Below are 22480 nucleotides of genomic sequence, written 5' to 3' on the forward strand. Positions count from 1 at the left end.
ATGTGACCTGAAGCTTCCATTGAGCAACATCTAGGGAGAGTCAGGAGCATCTATGGCTAATGGATTATCCCAGGAAGATCAATACATCATCATTTCAAGAAAACATTACAGGAAACTCCGCTCTTCCTCTAATGGAATCCAGTAGTGATTTCCTTGTCAGTTTCCCAACCGTTCTGAAATATCGTTAGTGCCTATGTTCCTGAACTGACTCCATAGTCGATCTAAAATTCATTGTTCCACCCCACGCCATTTCTTAGTTCCTGGACCATAGTCATAATTCTTATGTTTTAATTCCTCTTCCACAGAGGAATTAAGGGGTTGTAGAATAAGTAGGCGGGTTTTGTGCCCTTTGAGATGAAGTAAAAGGAGACATGTTTCCCCAGGCTTCCTTTAGCCTGTACCCCCAAACACTCTAAAGATGAATTCTAGTTCATTTGTGCTGCTATAAAAAAAAAAAAAACACCCGAGTCTGGGTAATTTATAAATACATCCATGTGCCGTCTGTGCTGTTTTGGTCAGTGATAAACCACATACACCATGGTGGTCCCATAAGATCATCATGGTGGCCAGCCATGGTGGTGCATGCCTGCAATCCCAGAGGCTCCGTAGGCTGAAGCAGGAGGATCACAAATTCAAAGGCAGCCTTGGCAACTTAGTGAGGGTCTAGGCAACTTATTGAGACCCTGTCTCAAAATAAAACACAAAAGAGGGCTGGGGATGTGGTTCAGTGGTTAAACACCCCTGGGTTCAATCCCTGGTACCAAACAAACAAAAAAAATGATTATAATAGAGCTGACATTCAGTGCCAACTGACATCAGAGCTGACGTGACATCATATCACTGTGCTTTACTCACATGTTTGTGGTGATAACAGCTGGTGTCCACAAACGTGTTGTGCTGCCAGTTGTATTAAAGTACAGCGATGTACAGTAGATTCTACTTGGTCATGATAATAAATTACTGTGTGACTGGTTTATATATTTATTATACCAGGCTTTGTATCATTATTTGAGAGCATCTGCCTTCCACTTATAAAAAAGGTTTCAAGAAGGACCGTGTGCTGTGAAGGTGGGCAGCAACCTCATTCATCTCAGGTTCATCGAGTCTTGATGGCATCATTTTCTCCTGTGCTTGATTTAATCTTGGTTCACCTTGGCTCCTCAGTGTACCAAATCCTCTGCTGGTGCTGCCTAGCAGAGGCCATGCGGTAGTCGCAGTAGGCTATGTCATCTGCGTGTGGGTGGGTGGACTCTAACGAGGTTTGGACAGTGATGAAATCATCCAACAACACAGGTCTCAGAATGTGCTCTTGTCGCTGAGCCATGTATGACTGTAACAGAAAATCATCTCTCACCGTTGTGAAGGGCAGAAAGTCTGAGATCAAGGTGCAGGGAGGGACAGGACCGGGTGAGGGCTGCTCTCTGTTTCCAACATGGTGCCTTGAACCCCGGGTCCTCCCACGGCAGAAGAAACAGAGGGACAAAAGCTAGTTCCCCCGAGCCCTTGTATCAGGGCATTAATCCATCCACAGGGTGGAGTCCTCATGACCTACACACTCTTAATGCTTCTATCTCTTAATACAATCACATTTGCAATTAAATTTCAATAGATGGGGCTGAAGATGTAGCTTTGTCATAGAGCACTTGTGGCATGCGTGAGGCCCTGGGTTCAATCCTCAGTATGGCAAAAAAAAAAAAAAAAGATTTCAAATATGAATTTGAGGACCCACATTCAGACCATAGCAATGAGAATCTGTGAGTTCTTTATTTGAATTATTAATATTCCTTTGCTTAGACTGTCTTCCATTTCTATGTAACATTATGACCACAATCAATACAACTAAAATTAAGCTTTGTTTTCTTTCAAAGTAGTGCTCTTTTTATTTAAAACTAGTGTTTTGTTAAATGACATTATTTCATAAGTTTATGTGTCCTTCATTTTTCCATTACTGTAACAAATCCCTGAGATCCTCAACGGTAGGGAATTTATTTTAGCTCACAGTTTTGGAGGTTTCAGTCCATGGTGGGTTGGCCCCTTTGTTTTGGGCCTGAGGATGGGGCATCCTGGTGGGGAGTGTGTAGCAGGGAAAACCTGCTGACCTCATGGCTGGGAAGTGAAAAGAGGAAGAGGAAGGGGTGGGGTCCCACCATCCCCTTCAATAGCGTGGCCCCCATGATCTAAGGACCTCCCAGTAGGCCCCGCCTCCTAAGGGTTCCATCTCCTGCAGGTAGTGCAAATCTGGGGATCAAGCTTTTTAGCACTCGAGCCTTTGGGGGACATTTATCCTAACTATAGCAATTTATAAAACAATTTTGAATTGATACTAACTTCATGACAGGAATCCAGATGTTAAGAAGCCCTAGGCTCCTCGAGGAGTAGGCAGAGTCATGAGATGAGTTGCATGTACTAAAAAACCAGAGCACCCAGGGGCTGGAAGTGCTGTCAGTGAAACAGTGGGTCAAGGGCAGCCAGCTGAGCTCCATCATCAAAGGTGGGCAGCATGTGGACTGGGGAAGATGAAGAAGAGGCCACACCAGGCTCAGAAGGGGCAGAGATCACAAAACCAAGGGAGCACAGCTTAGGTAGAATTGAGGGAGCCACTGAATACCATGGAGTTTAATGTTAGTGCCTAGGAAGAAGTTAGGTTCTCAAACCAGCACCTAAAAGGAGCGTTTTAGTGACTCACAGTCCTGGGCAATCTGGATGATTATGTATGTTGGGCAAGTGTGGGATCGACGAGTCTCACACCACCAGGCTTTTCCTCCAATGTGGCCACAGGTCATGGTTCCTTTGACTGGGCAGCAAACTTCTCCTTTCCTACCTTCTCCAAGAAGCCTTTTCTACTACTAAAGAAAAAAGTTTGGGGCTAGGATGTGGTTTAATGGTAGAGCATTTTTTAGCATGCATGAGACTCTGGGGCTCCATCCCTGCACCTCAAAAACATAATTTTTTAAAAATGTGTTTCTCCTTGGGCTGGGGATGTGGCTCAAGCGGTAGCGCACTCGCCTGGCATGCGTGCGACCCGGGTTCGATCCTCAGCACCACATACCAACAAAGATGTTGTGTCCGCCGAGAACTAAAAAAAAAAATAAACATTAAAAATTTTCTCTCTCTCTCTCTCTCTCTCTCTCTCCCCTCTCTCACTCTCTCTTTTTAAAAAAATGTGTTTCTCCTTCCTTTGAATCCTCAAAATGGTTTTTAGTGCCTCTTTTATGGAGAGGCTTAGAGTTAATTGTGTTTGTGTTGACCCTCGCCCCCATTAGTCATCCAACTGCTTATTATAGGAAAGGTACTTCGGTTCCCTTTGTGCCAGGGTGGTGGTGTGCATAACCTGTGTGCTCAGTCAACACAGGCTGAATTTGTGGCTGTACAAATACGGGCTCTTTTCCAGCTATTTTATAAAGGCATCTTTCTGTTAATCCCTAATATAAAACTATAGATTGCTATGCAGGTGTAGGAACAAGGAGGTGAGATTAGAAGTAGCCCACAAGCCAGGCTCAGTGGTGCACACATGTAGTCCCAGCTCAGGAGGCTGAGGCAGGTGATCACAAGTTCAAAGCCAGCCTCAGCAATTTAGCAAGGCCCTAAGCAACTCAGTAAGATCCTATTTCTAAATTCTAAAAAAATTTAAAAAGGGCTGGAGATGTGGCTTCGCGGTTAAGTGCCCCTGGGTTCAATCCCCAGTACCCATCTCTACCCCAAAAAGTAGACCACAAAGAAGGAGTAGATCCAAGATACAAAGTGATGGTCACAAAGCCTAATCCACCTGAAAAACCTACCAGGAAAGGATTTCACTTTACACTTGTGATATTTCAGATAATACGTCGTAGCTCCTTCCTGGGTCCTGAAGTCTTTATCTGGGATATCCTCCCTCTTTTCACCATTTTGGAAGCTCCTAAAAATTAGATCCCCAAAAAACTCCATCCTTCCAGTCACAAAATGGACACTAGAGATTAGTCCCAAAATCCAATGTCAGGTTCTACTCCTTCAAATGAGGCCATTGAGAGAAAAGTTGAGAATCAATAACTCTCTTAAATATTATTTTAGGATAAAAAATTAAATTAAGGAGCCAGACACAGCTGAGGCAGGAAAATCACTTGAGCCCAGGAATTTCCAACTAGTCAGAGCAACATAGACCCCTGTCTCAAGAAGTGGGGGAGGGGCCTGGAGTGTAGCTCCGTGGTAGAGCTATCGCCTAGTATGTATGAGGCTGTGTGTTCGATTCCCAGCACAAGAAGGAAAAATAGCACAAGAGCTTGGTGAGGCGGCACATGCCTATAATTCCAGTGGCTGGGGAGGCTGAGGCAGGAGGATCACAAGCCTCAGCAAAAGTAAGGCACTTAGCAATTCACTGAAACCCCATCTCTAAATAAAATATAAAATAGGGCTGGGGAGGTGGCTCAATGTCAAGTGCCTCTAAGTTCAACCCCCAGTACCAAAAAAAAAAAAGGAAAATAGCACAAGATTTAGTTCCATCAAACATACAATTTTTGTGTTCCAAGTTTTTGCAAAGCCAAAGGATTAACTAGAGCGTTGATGCATTTGTAAGATCCCACATGACTGTGATAAAAATAAAAATAAATGGAAGGCTGATGGAAGTTATACTTATAGCTGTATTAATGGCAGCCATCAATGCTGTGCGTCTGTGCCCAGGAAATACACAATGTGGCTGGGATTTGGAATAGTTCGAGATAGTTCAGATAGTATGTTTGGATAGTATGGAAAAAACTTTAAGAAAAAATAAAAGTACAGTGGCAAGTTTGGATAGAAGATCTAAGATAGGTGATAGAAAACAATATAAAAGGATGTTATTTAACAGACCCCAGTGCATCTGCCAGCATTCTTAGCTACTGATGGATAGAAATTATTCTTGTTGGTATGAGAATTAAAGGAATTTATTAGAGAATATTAGGATACCAACCAAAAAGTAAAAGGCCGCCCCCAAGAATGAGGGAAAATATTTGCAAATCAAATATCTGATTAGGGACTTGTATCCAGAATAGGACAATTTCAAACCACAAAAGAGAAATATGAAAAGACAATGTAAAAATGGGCAAAGAATGTTGGTTGTTCAGCAATGTGAATCTACTCAATGGGATTGAACTGGACACGTAAAACTTCTCAAAATGATAAATTTTATGGTAGGGATATATAACCACAATTTTAAAAATAAAATTTGAAAAGTGGGCAAAGGATTTCAATAGACATTTCTACAAAGGTATACAAATGGTCAATAAGCAAGAGAAAGATACTTAACATTATTCATCATTAGGAAATCAAAACCACAATGAAATGCCCAATTGTGCTTCATTTGTGCACTATGAATTAAATGTATTCTGCTGTTATGCATAACAAATTAGAATAAATAAATAAATTAATTAAATTTTTTTTTAAAAAAGAATCTGGGCAGGAGGATCACAAGTTCAAAGCCAGCCTCAGAAATTTAGCAAGATCCTAAGCAACTTAGCAAGACGCTGTCTCTAGATAAAATATAAAAAAGAGCTGGGGATGTGGCTCAGTGATTAAGTGTCCCTGGATTCAATTAAAAAAAAAAATCTGTAACTCCCACATGGTGCAGATTTGGAAAACTGTCTGGCAGTTTCTCCGAATGTTAAAAAAACATTATCTTGTCTGACCTTCTAAGCTTTGGACAATATTAATCACTCCTTTCTTAAACATTTCACTTCTACTTCCCTGATTGTTGGTCACCTTCCTTTCTTCCTACCCCCATCCTCACTGGGGATTGAACCTAGGGAAACTCTACCACTGACGTGCACCCCAGTCCTTTCTTATTTTGAGACAGGGTCTCACTAAGTTGCCCAGGCTGGCCTTGAACTTGAGATCCTCCTGCCTCAACCTCCCAAGTAGCTTGGATTACAAGTATGCACCATCACACCCAGCCCCTCTTGTACTTTCTTTCTTTCTTTTTTTGGTAGTGGGAATTGAACTGAGGGGCTCTCAACTACTGAGCCACATCCCCATCCCTATTTTGCATCAAGACAGGGTTTCACTGAGTTGCTTAACGCCTTGCTTTTGCTGAGGCTGGCTTTGAACTCTTGATCCTCCTGCCTCAGCCTCCTGAGCCTCTGGGATTACAGGTGTGTGCCACTATACCCAGCCCCTCTTGTACTTTCTAATTTTCTTTTTCTGTTTCCTTTCAGAGCAACTCTCTTTGCCTATTTACTTACAGCTGATATTACTTCTCACCTCCATCCTCATGTCAATCAGTTCACACTGGGTGAATTTTATGGGTAGAATTGTTTCTTTGCTTCTCGGTCACCACGAAATGAACAGGCCTCTTTCACCATGCATGATGTAGTGTGCTGCTACAGGCCCAAAGCAACAGGGCCAAGTGACCGTGTCTTGAAATCTCCAGAACATGAGCCCAAATAAAACTTTCCTTTTAATAAGCTGATTATTTCAGGTATTTTGTCATAGTAACTGGAAGGGCAGATGCAATTAGTTCAAATGAAGCCATTCTGCAGCAGGTGGGTCCCTAATCCAACGTGACTGGTGTTCTTAGAAAAGGGAAATTTGGATACAAGGGTGCAGGGAAAACCCCACGTGAAGATTGGAGGATTTACATTGCCATGAGCCAAGGAACTAAAAGAACATAGGGGAGAGGCCTGGAAGAGATCCTTAATCTCAAACTTCCAGCATCCAGAACTGTGAGGCAATAAGTTTCTGTTTAAGCCAAGGTGGTACTTTGTTATGGGTGAGAGCCTACAACTCTGCTCCCCTCCCTGTAGGCATCAAACCCTAAAAAAAAAAAAAAAAAAAAAAAAAAAAAAAGTTCTCTTTCTCTTTTAGAGTCTTTTCCATCTACAGAGCTCCACTCCCACTCCCTTCTTAGGTTGGCCTCCTTTGATATCCCTTCTGAAATAATGTTTCTCAAACACATCCCATCAAGTCACTTACTTGCCCCGCTGAAATCCCTCGGAGAGTTCCCCTGACTTCCAGAGAAAGTTCCTATCCCCTGGCTTAGCAAACCAGCTCCTGGGGATCTCACTCTTGGTCACCATCAGTAACTGGATCTCTCACCAGCTCCTGCCTCCCACAGTCCTTTCTCTTTGTTCTACAAACCTGTTCAGTCTTCAAAACTCAAAGCCAGCCTGCTCTGGGAGGCCCTTCTGGGTTTTCCGTGTGATTTAAAACCTCTTTCTCACCCACTGGTCACGCATTTCTGTCACAGTAATTTTAGGTATCCCCCATGTACCCCGCCCCACTAGACTGTCAGGCGCTTGGGAGTAGAGACTTTGGTGCTTTTTCCAACTTTCACTCCTAAGGCACTCCTCAGTGTGGAAGGACTAATTCACTGAGTTAAAAAATAAACTCTCAGAGAGACGGTGATATCTCACTATTTCCAGTGCTGATTGTATCATAGCTGACTTGTTTGTTGGAATAAAAACCAGATTTTTTTTTTTTTCCTTTTATATTTGGTCACGTTGGTTTTTCATCATGAGCTGTCCCATAAAGGAGGCCGGCCCTTTTCAGCGGTCCAGGCCCCCATCCAACTGAAGTCACTTCCCCTGAAGGGACAGTTTGCCTTCTTGTTTACAGGACCCAGGAGGAGTAGACCTGAAAACCGAGCCAACCCGGTTTTCCAGCCCCCCCTGGCCTGCGATTGGCGCAGGAGCCTTGAGTCATCGCACGGAGAAACCCTTCTGGAGCTGGGCCCCCACTGGCGTGTCCGTCTCGGCCTCCCGGTGCGGGGTCAGCTGTGGACCCCGGCCTCCCATAATCCGGGATCTGCCTCCGCCTCGAGGTTCATGGAGAGCAGATGTCTCGCTGCCCTGGGACTGAGCCCAGAATGGAGATGACCAGCCCGGGAGCCATCTGGAACCGGGGACCCCGAGCGCAGGTCCTGGGGAGCCCAGCCGGGAGGCAGACTTTACCCCTCGTGCGCGCTTTTACTACTCGGGCCGCTGGCTCCGCCAACGTCGGGCGATAAGGCGCTTTGACCTTCAGACAGAAATCGGGCTGCAGGAGGGCGGCTGCGGGGGAGGGAAGGAGGCGGAGAGCAGCTGGCGCCGCCGCCGCCTGGGTCGCCCGCCCGCCCGCCGCCTGATGTCGTGAGCCAGCCCACCGGGGCTCGGGCTGGGGGCGCAGCGGCGCCGGAGCCGTGGCGGGGTCCCCTTCCCGCGCGCGTTTCCTCCGCGGAGCCAGCCCGGGTCTCGCAGTAAGTGGCAGCTCGGGCCGCAGCGCGCGGCGGCCACCTGGAGCGCTGGGCTCTGGCCAGGTCGGGGTGGACCGAGGTGTGCGGGAAGGCTGCCCGGAATCCATTTCCGGATCCTCGCCGCGGTGCCCAGGAGCCGCCAGGACCGTGCAGCCGGAGCGCGGCGGGGGCTGCGGAAGCGCCCAGCCTGACCTTGCCCGCGGCCAGGCCCCGCCGTCTCCCCGACCCCGACCCTCGGCGGTTCCAGACTTGGGAGGGGGGCGGGGGTGTGTGTGTGTAAAGCTTTTAAAGTCATTTTGCCTTGGGGAAAGAAAAAAAAAGATATTCAAGATATTCTGCAATCTTAAGGCAGTAGTTGTAATGATCTTGAAAAGACGGGCTTCTTTCTCTTTTTCTGTTTATTTTACAACATTTTTTTTGGTCGTTTTTTAAAAGGGAAAATTCCATTAGATTCCCTTCCTATTTGCCTCCACTCATTCTCTGGCCAAACGGTTGTGGTTTTATTAAGGAGGAAGATGTTGATTTTTGAGGGCTTGCAGCACTTCTTTTGATTGATGTATTTATTCTGGAAATACTTGTCCCATGATGAAAACCGCACGCTGCTGACAAACTAGATAAAAGGTTGGGGGTGGGGAGGGAGGCTGTCTCACCTGATACCTATCAGATCCAAAGCCTTTGATGAACCCCATATCCATTCCCACCTTATGAACCCCTTATGGATTCCCACCTGAGATCCAACTTCATAGAGCTAATAATTTCCTCTACACCCCCCTGTAAACCACCAAATTTAATTTATGGAATAGATAGCTTTAGATCCAAACTTTATTTTATTGATTGATTGATTGATTGATTGTGTTGGGGATTGAACACAGGACCTTACCGTGTTAGGGCAAGATCTGAACCACTAGTCTACTCCCCCAACCCCCAAACGCTTTTTTTTATAATTTATTTTTTATTTTTTTTAAATTTTAATTATTAGTTGTTCAAAACATTACATAGCTCTTGACATATCATATTTCATACATTTGATTCAAGTGGGTTATGAACTCCCATTTTTACCCCGTATACAGATTGCAGAATCCCATCGGTTACACATCCACGTTTTTACATACTGCCATACTAGTATCTGTTGTATTCTGTTGCCTTTCCTATCCTCTGCTATCCCCCCTCCCCTCCCCTCCCACCCAAACGCTTTTTAAATATCTAATTTAAAAAGAAATATTTTTAGTTGTAGATGGACAGGCTACCTTTATTTTATTTATTTATTTTTTATGTGGTGCTGAGGATCAAACCCAGTCCCTCACGTTTGCTAGGCAAACGCTCTACCTCTGAACTACAACCCCAGCCCTTAAATAGTTAATTTTAAAAAACATTTTAATTTTAGAGTTTTGGAGGTCCAACATTAGATTAGGTCAGCTCCTAGGGTGTGCATGAAAGGTGGTTCATGTGGCAGTCTGCATAGCCATGCTTTTTTCATGAAACAGATTTTAACCTGTTTTCTTCTAAAAATGGAGATTAAATTTTTCATCTGTAATTTTAGAATATAGTTATGGACTTGTTGCAAGGCAACTTGTATTTCCAGATTCCTTTACCAGGGGTGGGAGGCGGTACTGCAGTGGGGTCAGTACCTCCCTGTTCTATTTGACCTCTAGTCTCAGATTTCCACTTGATTTCATCCTTGGCAGAACTAGTACCTGCCCTTCAACTCAGGAAACAAAAAGAGCAGGAATGATCTGGAGTGCTTTGACAACCGACACCAAAGACATAAAGTGTTTGGTGGAACTTTCGATGACGCATGTTACATTTCCTTCCCCTGCAAATTTACTTTCATATAGTGATTAAGGATCAGTTTTTTAAAACCTGCACCTCCCTTCTTCCTTAGGATACTCATGGGTTTGGTTGAGATGGGCAAGGTCATCTACACTAATGGAATGTCTTCTAGGAGAGATAATCTGGTCATGCTCTGGGGTGGGGACCGGAGGGTCACACCAGATTTCACTGCACCACTATCAGCACATTCTTTTCCCAACAGCTTCCCACTTCTTTCAACCCTGTACTATAGGATCCCATTTAAGTCCCTACCATGCTATTTTTGGATCATGGGATGTAGCATACCATCACCTTTCATTATTATGGTTTGTTTTTAAAAAAAAAAAATCCCTTATCAGTAATTATCTGAGAACATTTTTCCAATCCCTGCCTTTATTTTCATGGAATATTCTATGTTTATTAGATTCCCCTGGAAATTCCATCGCATGGCTTCTTGATTGTCTGGTCAGCTGGTTATTTCTACTTCTTACCTGAAGTACAAGCAGAGGAACTTCTTATAAGATACTAAACATAAATGGCTTAGAGTCTGCATAAGAATTAACATCTCGTGATCTCTTCTTTGGTCTGCTCTTGAGTTGCATTCTTTCCTTTGAATTTCTGTCCATTGACTATTCTAGAAAGAAGCTGGATAGTTACCTTGTGGATCAGGAGTGACCCATTTGTGCGTCCTTTCCTGAGCTTTTGCGTGACCCCATTCAATGGAGATAACTGAGTTGGATAATATAGCAGCACCCAAAGAAGCTTTGAAAATGATATCCTGGAATCCCCAAATCCTGGGAAGATAATATTACCATAGTGTTCTCTTTTTCTCATCACCCCACAAAAAAATGGTACTGCTTTGGTTTACACTAAATCCCATCTTGGGGTATAAATATCTGAAAGACAACGTTAGCTTGAATGTATTCGGGCACTAAAAGTGTATGCATACTGGCAAGGGCTGGTGAAATGCTTTGAATGCTATTGCTAATGATGAAGATAGGAACATTTTTTCCTTTTGATTTTTCTGGGGAAAATCGTTTCAGGATGTCTGCTTGGGATGCCCCACTGAGAATGTTGTTTGAAAAGCCTTGAGGCAAAGGCTGAGGTCCTATCTAACTCTGTCATCAATATTATAGTTGGTGCCCTAATTCTGCAGTTTCCACATCCTGGGATTCAAATAACTAGGGATCAAAAAAAAAAAAAAAATGTCATTGCTGACACATAGTGGTTGCTTGCCTGTACTGGACATGTACTTTTATTTTCCTTTGTCCTTCTTTCCTAAACAATATGGTTTAACAACTATTTATATAGCATTTGACATTGTGTTAGGCATTATAAGAAATCTAGAGATGATTTAAATGATATAGCAGGATATGCATAGGTTATATGTAAGTTTACATTTACCATTTTATATGAGAGACTCAGATAGCCACAGATTTTGATGTCCACAGGGGTGGGGGTGCCAGAGAAACCCATTCCCCTGAGATACCAAGGGACTTCTGTATTTTTTAGGTTCTTCTGTATTAGATTTTAAAACTGACCTGCTAGTTGGCAAGTCTGAAAGAATCCCTACAAATCATCTGTGAGTTTAATATATTCTTTTCTCTCAAAGAAAATGTATGTCTCATAATATGGATAGGATTTGGTCTTAGAGTTAAGACAGTTGACAAGTGCAATTTTTCAATAGATAGGTAGAGAGAAAATTAAACTTGGCGGCGCTAAATCTAGTGACACTGAGTTACTCTTTCCTTGCCACTCAGCTTATATGTAATTTTTGATGGTTTGGTTTAAATTCAACCTCAGAAACTGAAGGGTTTTTGTTGTTGTTGTTTTTGGTGATACTGGGGATTGAACATAGGAGTGCTCTATCACTGAGCTACATCCACAACCCGCTTTACTTTTTCTTTTGAGACACAGTCTCGCTGAGTTGCTGAGGCTGGCCTTAAACTTGGTATCCTCCCATCTCAGCCTCCTGAGCAGCTGGGATTACAAGCATGTGCCACCATACCCAGCTAGAAACTGACTCATGTTGGCAAATGTTTTATTCTACTCATAATGATTCCTTTCTACTAAAAGCATTCTTTTTGTACGTGCTGCCTTCGAATCTCATCTTAATCCTCGAATAGAAATATGCTCTCTCTAGAATTTTCAATATTTTCCCATTTTATAACATACTGTATGTTTATAGGCAATTTGTTTTCTGTGGATGGGCTGGCCCTGGATGATTTGAATGTGTCCCAGGGCTAGGAGTACTGTTCAGTGGTACAGCACTTGTCTTGCATGTGTGAGGAGGCCTGGGTTTCATCCCTAGAACTGGAGAAAAAAAAGAAAAAAAGTGTCCCTGTGGTTGGTCAAGCAAAAACACTGTCCCTGTCAGCATCATTGTTAACTTATGCCACTTTAGAAATGAACCAAGCTAAGATGTGCTGACTTTTGGAACCGGAGGGCAGAAACTTTTTTTTTTTTTTTTTTTGTAATTCCAGATTGGCAGTACAATTTGCCTGACTTTACTGGAGGCAGCGGGAGTCCAGGGAGGTGATTGGCCTTATAAATCACCATCTCCTTAGTGGAAGTGTTCTCCAGGTTTCAGAACAGACGCCTTTTCAGGGATTTTTTTTTTCCAGTTTAAATGATTTAAACTAAAATATCAAGACCGGCATAAAATTTCCCAACCTGCTTATCTCCCATTGAAATCAAGAATAACATTACTGACCTTCAGGGATGACTTTCAGAATCAAACAAAATGGAAAGTGTCTCAGATTCAGATCTCTGCAAAGAGAAATCTGATATAAGACCCCAAAAGCGAAAAATTAGAACAACTCTTGGATGGTTTGTTGGTTGGTGCTGGGGATAGAACCCCGGGCCCTGTGCATGCTAAGCCCCCGGGCCCTGTGCATGCTAAGCAGGTATTCTGCCACTGAGCTCCACACCCCAGACCCTAGAACCAGTTTTATTTTAGTTGTGCTGACCAACTTGGTAGAAAGAAGGAAAGATGTTTTTCAAGCCCATAACCCCAGCCTGTCAACCAACAAGGATTTATGCAGCAAATATATTTCGAATCCCCTGCTTGATGATCTGGAGAGTACAATAATTCAGAAGGCAGAGCATACCCTGAAGACATTTCAAGTCTTTCTGGAGCCATTAGACCTTAGTGAGCATCCTTCTCCCTACCCGTTCATGTCTTCAAAAGTCTTTTCTCATGAGAAACTGGGAAATCACATCCCGAACCTCTTCAGTAGTTCAGGCACACTTTCTGAGAGAAGGAAGATGGTTGCCTTGTCCTGAGATTAGCTTTCCTGGGTGGGTATAAAGGGTCTTCTTGGCTCATTCAACATGACCTGAGTGAGGTGGCATTTGCTGCTCACCCTGGAGACTCCCGTTGATGCATGTCTCTACTCCCAGGGTGTTCCTTCCCCAGCTACCAGCCACTTCAACAGTGACCGTGGGCAGCTCCAAAATGCCCCATAATGGGAGCATTGCTGCAGGGTAAATGATAGATATCCTTGAGCTTTGCATTAATTACGAGGATGAGATCAGGTCTCTTTAATCATGAAAACAGCCTCAGACTAAACAAAGAGCTGTCTTGCTGGCTACATGCGATTTATTTAAATGAGTGTCTACAATGGTGTTGAAGCTGTATTATAAAAACCACCAAAGAGAGTAAGTTTTCTGGGCCTTTGCTTAAAGATAAAAAAGGCTTTAGCCACATGGAATGGGATTTGCATCTTGTTTGCTTGCCCGTACGTCCTGGCTTATTGGACACAATGGAGGATTCACGTCTAGCTTTTGAAGCTGGGCCGTCTGCCTTAGTGATGATTAAAATAGTGAACTAGGGGTTAGCTGGGGGGGGGGGGGCAGAAACTTTTTTTTTTTTTTTAATTCCAGATTGGCAGTACAATTTGCCTGAGCAGTAGCAAAGGCTATCGGTGTGTAATAATCTCTTTGGTTTTGTGTGTGAATGATCTCCTTCTCAACTTGGGGCATCTGGCTCCCCTTAATTGTTCAGAATTTGCCCAGGGCTTCCTCCACCCACTCCGTGCATTGGATTCACTTAATAATGCCACATAATCACATGTTAGTTAAAGAAGTTGTAAAAGTGAGTCTCTCATGCAATGTAAGCATCTATTTTGGGTGTCCCCTTGTGTAGCATGGTCAAGAAGGTCACCCACAAAAAAGTGGGATAAAGGGTCCTCAAGTGGGCTGAAGGCTGCAGGACACGCTACTCCTTCCTCATGAACCTCCACACCCACGTCACCCTCAATGCTGACACCTTCCCTTCCTCTGCTTGCAAGCTTCAATCATCCTCATCACCCATGTTCTCACTCAGGTCCTAACCAGGTACTCAGTACTTCCTGCTCTAACCTAGAATTTAACCACAGCTCATCGGGCACTTTACCCTGCGTGTGACTCTAATGGCTGAGATGAGCAGTGCTCTGTAGCTTTAAGTTACGGCTTTGATTTTTTAAAAATCTATTCTAATTAGTTAGTTATATATGACAGTAGAATGCATTCTGACACATCATACATGAATGGGCTCTAACTTCTCATTCGCCTGGTTGTACATGATGTAGTTACACAGGTCATGTAATCCTATATGCACATAGGGTAATAATGTTCTACTCCCATCCCCCCTCCCCTCCTTTTCCTCCCCTCTGTCTAGTCCAAAATACCTCTATTCTCCCCTCCACCATTGTGAATTAGCACCCGCATATCAGAGACAACATTCAGTCTTTGGTTCTTTGGCTTTTTCGATTAGCATAATATTCTCCAATTCTAACCCCTTTACCAGCAAATACCATAATTTCATTCGTCTTTGTAGCTGTGTAATATTCCATTGTGTGTGTGTAAATTTATATATATACCACATTTAAAAAATTATTTTAGTCATTGATGGACCTTTATTTTATTTATTTATATGCGGTGTTGAGGATTGAACCCAGTGCCTCACAGATGCTAGGCAAGTGCTCCACCACTGAGCTACAACCCCAGACCATATACCACATTTTCTTTATCCATTCATCTGTTGAGGGGCGCCTAGGTTTGTTTCATAGTTTAGCTATTGTGAATTGAGCTGCTATAAACATTGATGTTGCTGTGTCACTGTAGTATACTGATTTTAAGTCCTTTAAGTATAAACCTAGGAATGGGATGACTGGGTCAAATGGTGGTTCCATTCCAAGTTTTCTGAAGAATCTCCGTACTGCTTTCCAGAGTGGTTGCACCAATTTTCGGTCCCAGCAGCAATGTACGAGAGTACCTTTTTCCACACATCCCCGCAACCTTTATTGTTGCTTGTGTTCTTGATGATTTACAGCTTTGATTTTAAGGATGAAGTTATAAGGGAGAAAAACTAAGTGTGGCTGGCTGGAGTTTTACACTCAATCTGTAAGATTTCCCAGAGGGTATTCTGGATATTAGCATCCAGGTTGCTACATATGAAGAAACAAAAAACAGAATGTCTAAGCCAGTGTGGTGGCACATGCCTATAATCCCAGTGACTTGGAAGGTTGAGGCAGGACTATCTCAAGTTTAAGGCTAGCCTCAGCAATTTAGCAAGACCCAGTCTCAAAATAAAAAATACAAAAGTGCTGGGGATGTTGTTCAGAAGTAGAGCACCCCTGGGCTCAATCCCCAGTGACGCAAAAATAAAATAAAATAAACAACCAAAACTAAACCAAAACAAACCAAAAAAAATCCCCCAAACCTGTTTTTCTCCTCTAACTCTGCCAGTAACAAAGCTAGCGATCAAAACCAAATTTAGCAAACGGTTACAGAATGTGGTCTCCAGATTTCTGCCACTATTAAGCAGAATTCTCTTTCACAAAGCTGTTCCTCTTTTTTTATAAGAACGATGCTTTGTCCATCTGTTACAGCACACGCTTGGGCTAACAAATGAGCTTAAATGATAAACGCTCTCTTTTGCCCCGATCATGAGGCTGGCACACAGTCAGGGGACAATGAAGTGACAGGGTGCCATTTGCTTGGAAGAGGGATGAGCGGAGGCCCAATGCAGTCTTTTGCTGTTTTTCCTTATTTTCTGACATCAAGTAGCAATTACCCTTCAAGGGTCCTTCATCCTTTGTCCCCTTCCCGTCCCCAAAGTCTCCATCCGGAAATGCACAGTACAAAGTAATTGATGCCTGAAGGCTCAAAGCCACTCAGAGCTGCCAAGCCACCCACCCAAACAACATGAGAAGATCTAGTAGGGGCTGGGGGTGTGGCTCAGAAGTAGAGCACATGCTTAGCTCGCCAGTGCCCTGGTTCAATTCCTAGCCCTGGGTGGAGGTGTGGGGGTGGGTCTAGGAGCCTGGAAAGGGAAGAAGGTGGAAGGAAGTGAGGTGTGGGTGGGCCCTGTGCAGAGTGCTGTTTTTTTTTCTTGTGACATTTATTCTCATGTCTCTGCATCAGCATAAGAAATAAGTGTTATTAATTTTAATTATTTAATTAATTAAGGGGGCGGGTGTTGCTGGAGGTTTAACTGAGCTACATCCCCAGCCCTTTTTAAATTTTGAGACAGGATCTTGCTAAATTGCCAGGGTTGACCTTGAACTCTTGATTGTCCTGGCTCAGCCTCCCCAGTAGCTGGGATTGCAGACCTGTGCCACTTGGCTATCTTATTCACCTTTAATACAGTTTCATTAAAAGATAAAAGACAAAATATTGGATTTTTCAGGGATTTCCTCTGTAAGGATTTTTCTGGTAGTACAAATAAATTGTTTTGCTTAAACAAAGGTTCTGAATTTTTAATAAGTACCTATTACAGATCCTACTTGTATTTCTCTCTCTCTCCCTCTCTCTCTTTCTCTTTTGGTGATGGGAGATTGAATCCAGGGCTTTGTGAATGCTAAGTGCGCTCCCTCCCCCCAGCCCTCAAATTCATATTACTTTCTAAAGAGGCTTTAAACATGGAGAATAGGAAATTATTAAGAATTTGCTTTGCATCGTTAAAGCAGTTTCTGTGATAAGAGGAAGACAGATTTATGGGCTATAAAATTCTGAATTCCATCTGCTTGGGAGCTGGTTTGCATTTGTAATGCGGTACAAAATATTCTTGGCATGCTTGGGGCTTATTCCACATGGGATCCTCTGTGCTAAAACTCAATCTAGATAGGACCAAATGATTTCTTTTCCTAAATATTTTTTTCCTAACCCATTTCTTTTTCATGAAGTCTTGTGGATAAATGTGTTCACTGAGGTGCTGCCAGGTCTTTCCATCTCTGTGAGTATGATTTAGTCTTTTTTTTGTTGTTGTTGGTACCAGGGATGAACCCAGAGGCACTTTATCACTAAGCCACATCCCCAGACATTTTTTTTTTTATTATGTTTTATTTTGAGACAGAGTCTTACTAAGTTGCTTAGGGCCTCACTAAATTGCTGAGACTGACTTTGAACTTGTGATCCTCCTGCCTGAGCTTCCCCAGCTGCTGAGATAGTTTAGTCTTTAACCTTCTTTATTCAACCATTCAGCCAGTCTCTGTTGATGGTTGATCAAGGGGGACAAGAGTTCACGGATTGGGCTGGGGTTGTAACTCAGTGGTAAAGCACTTGCCTTTCATATGTGGGGCACCAGGTTCAATCCTCACCACATAAATAAATAAGATGAAGGTATTGTGCCCACCTACAACTAAAAATTAAAAAGGAAAAAAAAAAAAAAAAAGAGTTCCCAGGTAGACCAGAGGGAGGGAAAGAGACATCCAGACCTCCTGCCCATATCCCGGGAGATCCAGGGCCCAGCCTTGGGAATTTATACAAGACTGCTACAGTATTTACTGTCTTAATATGTGCACTGTGTTTAGTGTCCACAACTTAAAAATGTTCACTTCTTAATTCATTAAAAATTGTTGCTCAGATTCTAGTTTATGGAACAAATAACAAAGATGATATAAAAGAAAAAACTTTTTTTCATCACTTTAAAATAGAAACATTTAACTCACAGTCATATGGCTGGTTTTTAGGGGGAGTTTGGTGGTTTCTGGATGTGAATCCTTACCAAGCATACTGACTCTGTGTACTACTGTAGTTCACCTTTATTTGAAGTTGACTACGAGGTCAGTGGGTTCTTCCCTGATTTGAAATGCTCCTGGGATGAAATCTATCAAGAGTCTAAATCAGACTTGCCAATTCACATTCAGCAATTCGTGGTTAGTTTTTAGTCTTCAAATCAGTAGAATTCAATTTTAAACAAACATTAAACTCTTGGCTTAGGCGTCATGTATCACCTTGTGGATTTACGGCCCAGCAAGGGTTGTATTGGGAACCGTCAATCATTTCTTCTGAGAGCCTGGGATACTGCATGCTTTAGGTGCACTGAAGTGACAGTGTGCTATCTGTCTTTTATTTATGCAGGTAACCCTGTTGACCCACCAGGATGTGCCCTGCCATTCTCTCCATCCCTACTACCATTCTTTATTAGTCATGAAATTTATTGGTCCCTGTGGCATGAATCGGGAGGAGCCAGCTCACTGGGTTCATGCCCATAATTCCTTTAGCATGGCAGCTAACGAGCTGAGCTCACTTGGCACTGAGATCATAGTAATGATTTAATCCCACAGTTGAGAAAACCTTTACCTTTAAAAAAGGACTTTTTCAAAAGGTGGGGGTGTGACTCAGTGATAAAGGGCTTGCCTAGCTTTTTCGAGGCCCTGAGGCCCGGGGTTTGATTGCCCAGCACCTCAAAAACAAAAAAATCACTTTTCACATAAATTATTACAGGGCTGGGGGTGAAGCTCAGAGGTAGGGCACTTGCATAGCACGAGAACTTGTGTTTGATGCACAGTACAAACAAAACAAGGCAAAACCAAGACATAAATCACTCCATCTTTTTTTTTTTTCTTTTTGTACTGGGGATCTAACCCAGGGGCACTTTACCATTGAGCTACATCCCAGACTATATATATATATATATATATATATATATATTTAGTTGTAGGTTAATATAATACCTTTATTTTATTTTTATTTGGTGCTGAGGATGGAACCGAATACCTCACGTGTGCCAGGCGAGCGCTCTACCACTGAGCGGCAACCCAGCCCCCTAAGCCCTTTATATTTTTATTTTGAGACAGGGCCTTGCTAACTTGCTGAGGCGGGCCTTGAATTTGTGATCCTCCTGCTTCAGCCTCCCATGTCCCTGGGATTACATGTGTGAGCTACTATGCACGGCTCCATCTTATCTTTGCAGTGACTCTTAGAGGTAACATTTTAGAGGTGGGAAAACTAAGCCTTGAAGAAGTTGAGTGACTTTTCCAGTAATGTCCTTCTCACTAGACCAAGTGCTCAGTAACATCTGGTTGAATGATGTGTTAAAACAATACCTGGGACTGGGATGTAGCTCAATGCTTCACATACGCGAGACCCTGGGTTCCATCCCCAGCACTACAGGAATAAAAAAGGTCAATAATAATACCAGAATTGTGGGACGCTCTAGATGAAAGGCTGTACCATGTGAAAACAAATCTAGAAAGGTGTCCAGAAAAGAGGTTTCCAATAGAGATTGGTCATTTAACATTCAACTCTAGATCCAAGCATATTACACAAAAAAACCAACAGGGAATTCTGTGAACCAGGCATGATCGCATGTCAATTTATGGGATCCGGACAATAAATACAATGGTGGTTCAGAGAAGACTTTGTTTTTGTGGCACTGGGGTTGAACCCAGGGCCTTCTGCATGCTGGGCAAGTGCTCCACCACTGAACTACACCCTCAGCCGGAGGTTCAGAGAAGAGAGAGAAAACAATATTATTGAGGAAGAAGGACTAAAGTTAGAACTTAAAGAATGTCCAAGATTTGGATGGAAGAGGGAATCGGGGTGAGCGTAATGGGCTGTATTCCAGGTGGGGATTAGTGAGCAGACGTCTGATTGCAGAAGGAATTGACCAGAAGGTCTTAGCCTGGAGTTTGTGGGAATTAATCTAGGAATAAATCAACGAGGATCTTCCTGGCCTGATGGACTTGACGTTCAGGCACTGCAGAGTGGGTGAGCAGAGTCGGGTCTGTGTGCTGGCTGTGCTGGAGAATCTGTTCCAGCCTCTCCCCTGGCTTCCGGTAGCCTCAGGCATTCCTTGGCTTGTACTTGGCCTCTGCCTGGGTCTTCACATCATCTTCCCTCTAGCAGTGTCTCTAGGTCCACAATCTCCCCTTTTATAAGGACAGCTGTCAGACTGGAGTAGAGTCCACCCTGATGATGGAATTTAAACTTGATCACCTCTGGGAAGAACCACAGAATTTTCCCAACTTAGCATTGGTTTGATTGACAATTTTTTCAGCTTTATCCTGTTGCCCAAATGATACGCATTTGGGATAAACCGTGCTGTGTATTTTGAATTTTGATCTGTGCCTGGGCTGGCGATATGCAGGATGATCCTCTCTGGAAATCCTGGGCTGTGGCAGTGAGCCATCCTCCTAGTCAGCCACGTGATCCGAAGGGGAAATAACCCACATGGCAGTTGACTGTGTGGCCTGCATTTTGGGATGCAGGCATTCAGTACACTACAGATATTCAACACTTTTATAGAATAGGCTTGGGATGATTTTGCCATAGGCTAATGGGAGTGTCCTGAGTGCATTTAAGGTAGGTGCGGTTCAGAAGGTTAGGGGAGTAATGCATTTATTTTTTGTGTGTGTATGTGTTTTTAAAATTTATTCTTTTTATATATACATGACAGTGTATCTTGGCATATTATATGTACATGGAGTATAACATTTTCTAATTAGGATCCAATTCTTGTGGTTGTACATTATGTGGATTTCACTGGTCTGTGTTCATATATGAACATAGGACAGTTATGACCGATTCATTCTACTGTCTTTCCTATTCTCATCCCCCCTCCCTTCCCTTCATTCTTTTTTGTCTTATCCAATGAACTTCTGATCTTCTCCTCCCTCCGCCATTGTGTGTTATTATCCACATATGAGAATATTTGGCCTTTGGTTCTTTGGGATTGGCTTATTTCACTTAGCATGATAGTTTCCAGTTCCATCCATTTATCAGCAAATGCATCTTTATGGCTGAGTAATATTCCATTGTGTAGATATACCACAGTTTCTTTATCCATTCATCTGTTGAAGGGCACCTAGGTTGGTTTCATGGTTTAGCTATTGTGAATTGAGCTGCTATAAACATTGATGTGGCCACATCACTGTAGTATGCTAATTTTAAGTCCTTTGGGTATACACCAAGGAGTGGGATAACTGGGTCAAATGGTGGTTCCATTCCAAGTTTTCTGAGGACTCTCCATACTGTTTTCCAGAATGGCTATATTTGCAGTCCCACCAGCAGTGTATGAGTGAACCTTTCCCCCCACATTCTTGCCAACATTTATTGTTACTTGTGTTCTTGATGATTGCCATTCTGACTGGAGTGAGATGGAATCTCAGTGTGGTCTTAATTTGCATTTCTGTTGGCCAATCGTAGAGTAATGGGCATTTTCAACTTATGATGTTTTCAGCTTGGAATGGGTTTATCATGTTTGACTCCATAAGTCGAGGAGCACCTGTGTTTCTAAGTGAGGTCACATTCTTAGATCCTGGGAGAATTCAACATATCTTTTGAATGGAGCCTGGGCAGAGACAGGGGGAGCAGGCAGACACACTTCAATCCATAACAGGTGCCATTATAGTCTTTTTTGAGCAGCGGAGTGAGAAGGAGAAAGTTCTGGTAAAGGCAGACTGACCACAGAAAGCAGAATACAGTGGAGGGAGGGAAGGGAGCCATAGGCTGGGAGAGGGGATGCAAGAGAAGAAATAGGTAAAACAGACCTTTTAAAGGAGGAATTGAAGGACTTACGCAGTAGCAATGAGACTGTTCCTAATAGGGAGCCTGGTGCTTCCCAGGGCATTTCTTCATCGCTGCCTCCTTTGGTCCTGATGAGCAACGAGGGGCTGAGTGCCTGGTGTCTTTGGGGTTTCTGCCTTGGGAGGACCAATGATGAGGTCATCCACACGAGTGATTTAGGCTGGCAAAGGAGGGCAGGATCCGGCCACACGTGCTGCATTTGACATGGTGAGAGAGGCACGTGCAGATGTCCACGGGGCCACTGGAAGCTCGAGCCAGCTGTCCTCCCTGCAGACATGGATTTGGGATTCAGATGCATTCCGGCCATCCTTTAATCCCCGAGAGTGGGGAGGATCTCAGAGTGAATATAGGAGCAGGACCGTGGCCTTGATAGTTTGGCAAATTCCCAGGGTTAAAGGATGGCCAAAAACCAGTCCAAAAGTCATCTTAAAAAGTAGAGGCGAAACCGTGGGGCTCTCTACTCCCAAAACTGAAGAAAAGGAGTTTCCATAGAAGTTTCAGAGCCAGGAGCCACGGGAAGGTGCGAGGAGGAGCTGAGCATGGGTGAGGGCAAGGGGGCAAGACTTAGGTCTTAGCTGAAATGGGACGTTGGGAAGAGCAAGCAGCAGGGAAAGAAGGGAGAGAAAGGAGAGAAAGGAAGAGAAAGAAGATGATCATCGCAGGGCAGCACCGTCAAGGAGGGGGCCTGGGAGGACTTTT

General features: G+C 43.4%; 1 protein-coding gene across 1 annotated transcript in view; it reads left to right on the forward strand.

Annotated features, from left to right (window-relative positions):
• The first annotated feature begins 7826 nt into the window (after positions 1-7826).
• Trim2 (tripartite motif containing 2) overlaps positions 7827-22480 on the forward strand; it is a 107728-nt gene continuing 93074 nt past the window's right edge. The window contains exon 1 of the mRNA XM_077803257.1: positions 7827-7861. The gene's annotated coding sequence lies outside the window, so the exon portion shown is untranslated. The remainder of the gene's footprint in view (positions 7862-22480) is intronic.

This window comes from Urocitellus parryii, chromosome 10 (assembly GCF_045843805.1).
Source record: "Urocitellus parryii isolate mUroPar1 chromosome 10, mUroPar1.hap1, whole genome shotgun sequence".
NCBI classification, from domain to species: Eukaryota; Metazoa; Chordata; class Mammalia; order Rodentia; family Sciuridae; genus Urocitellus; species Urocitellus parryii.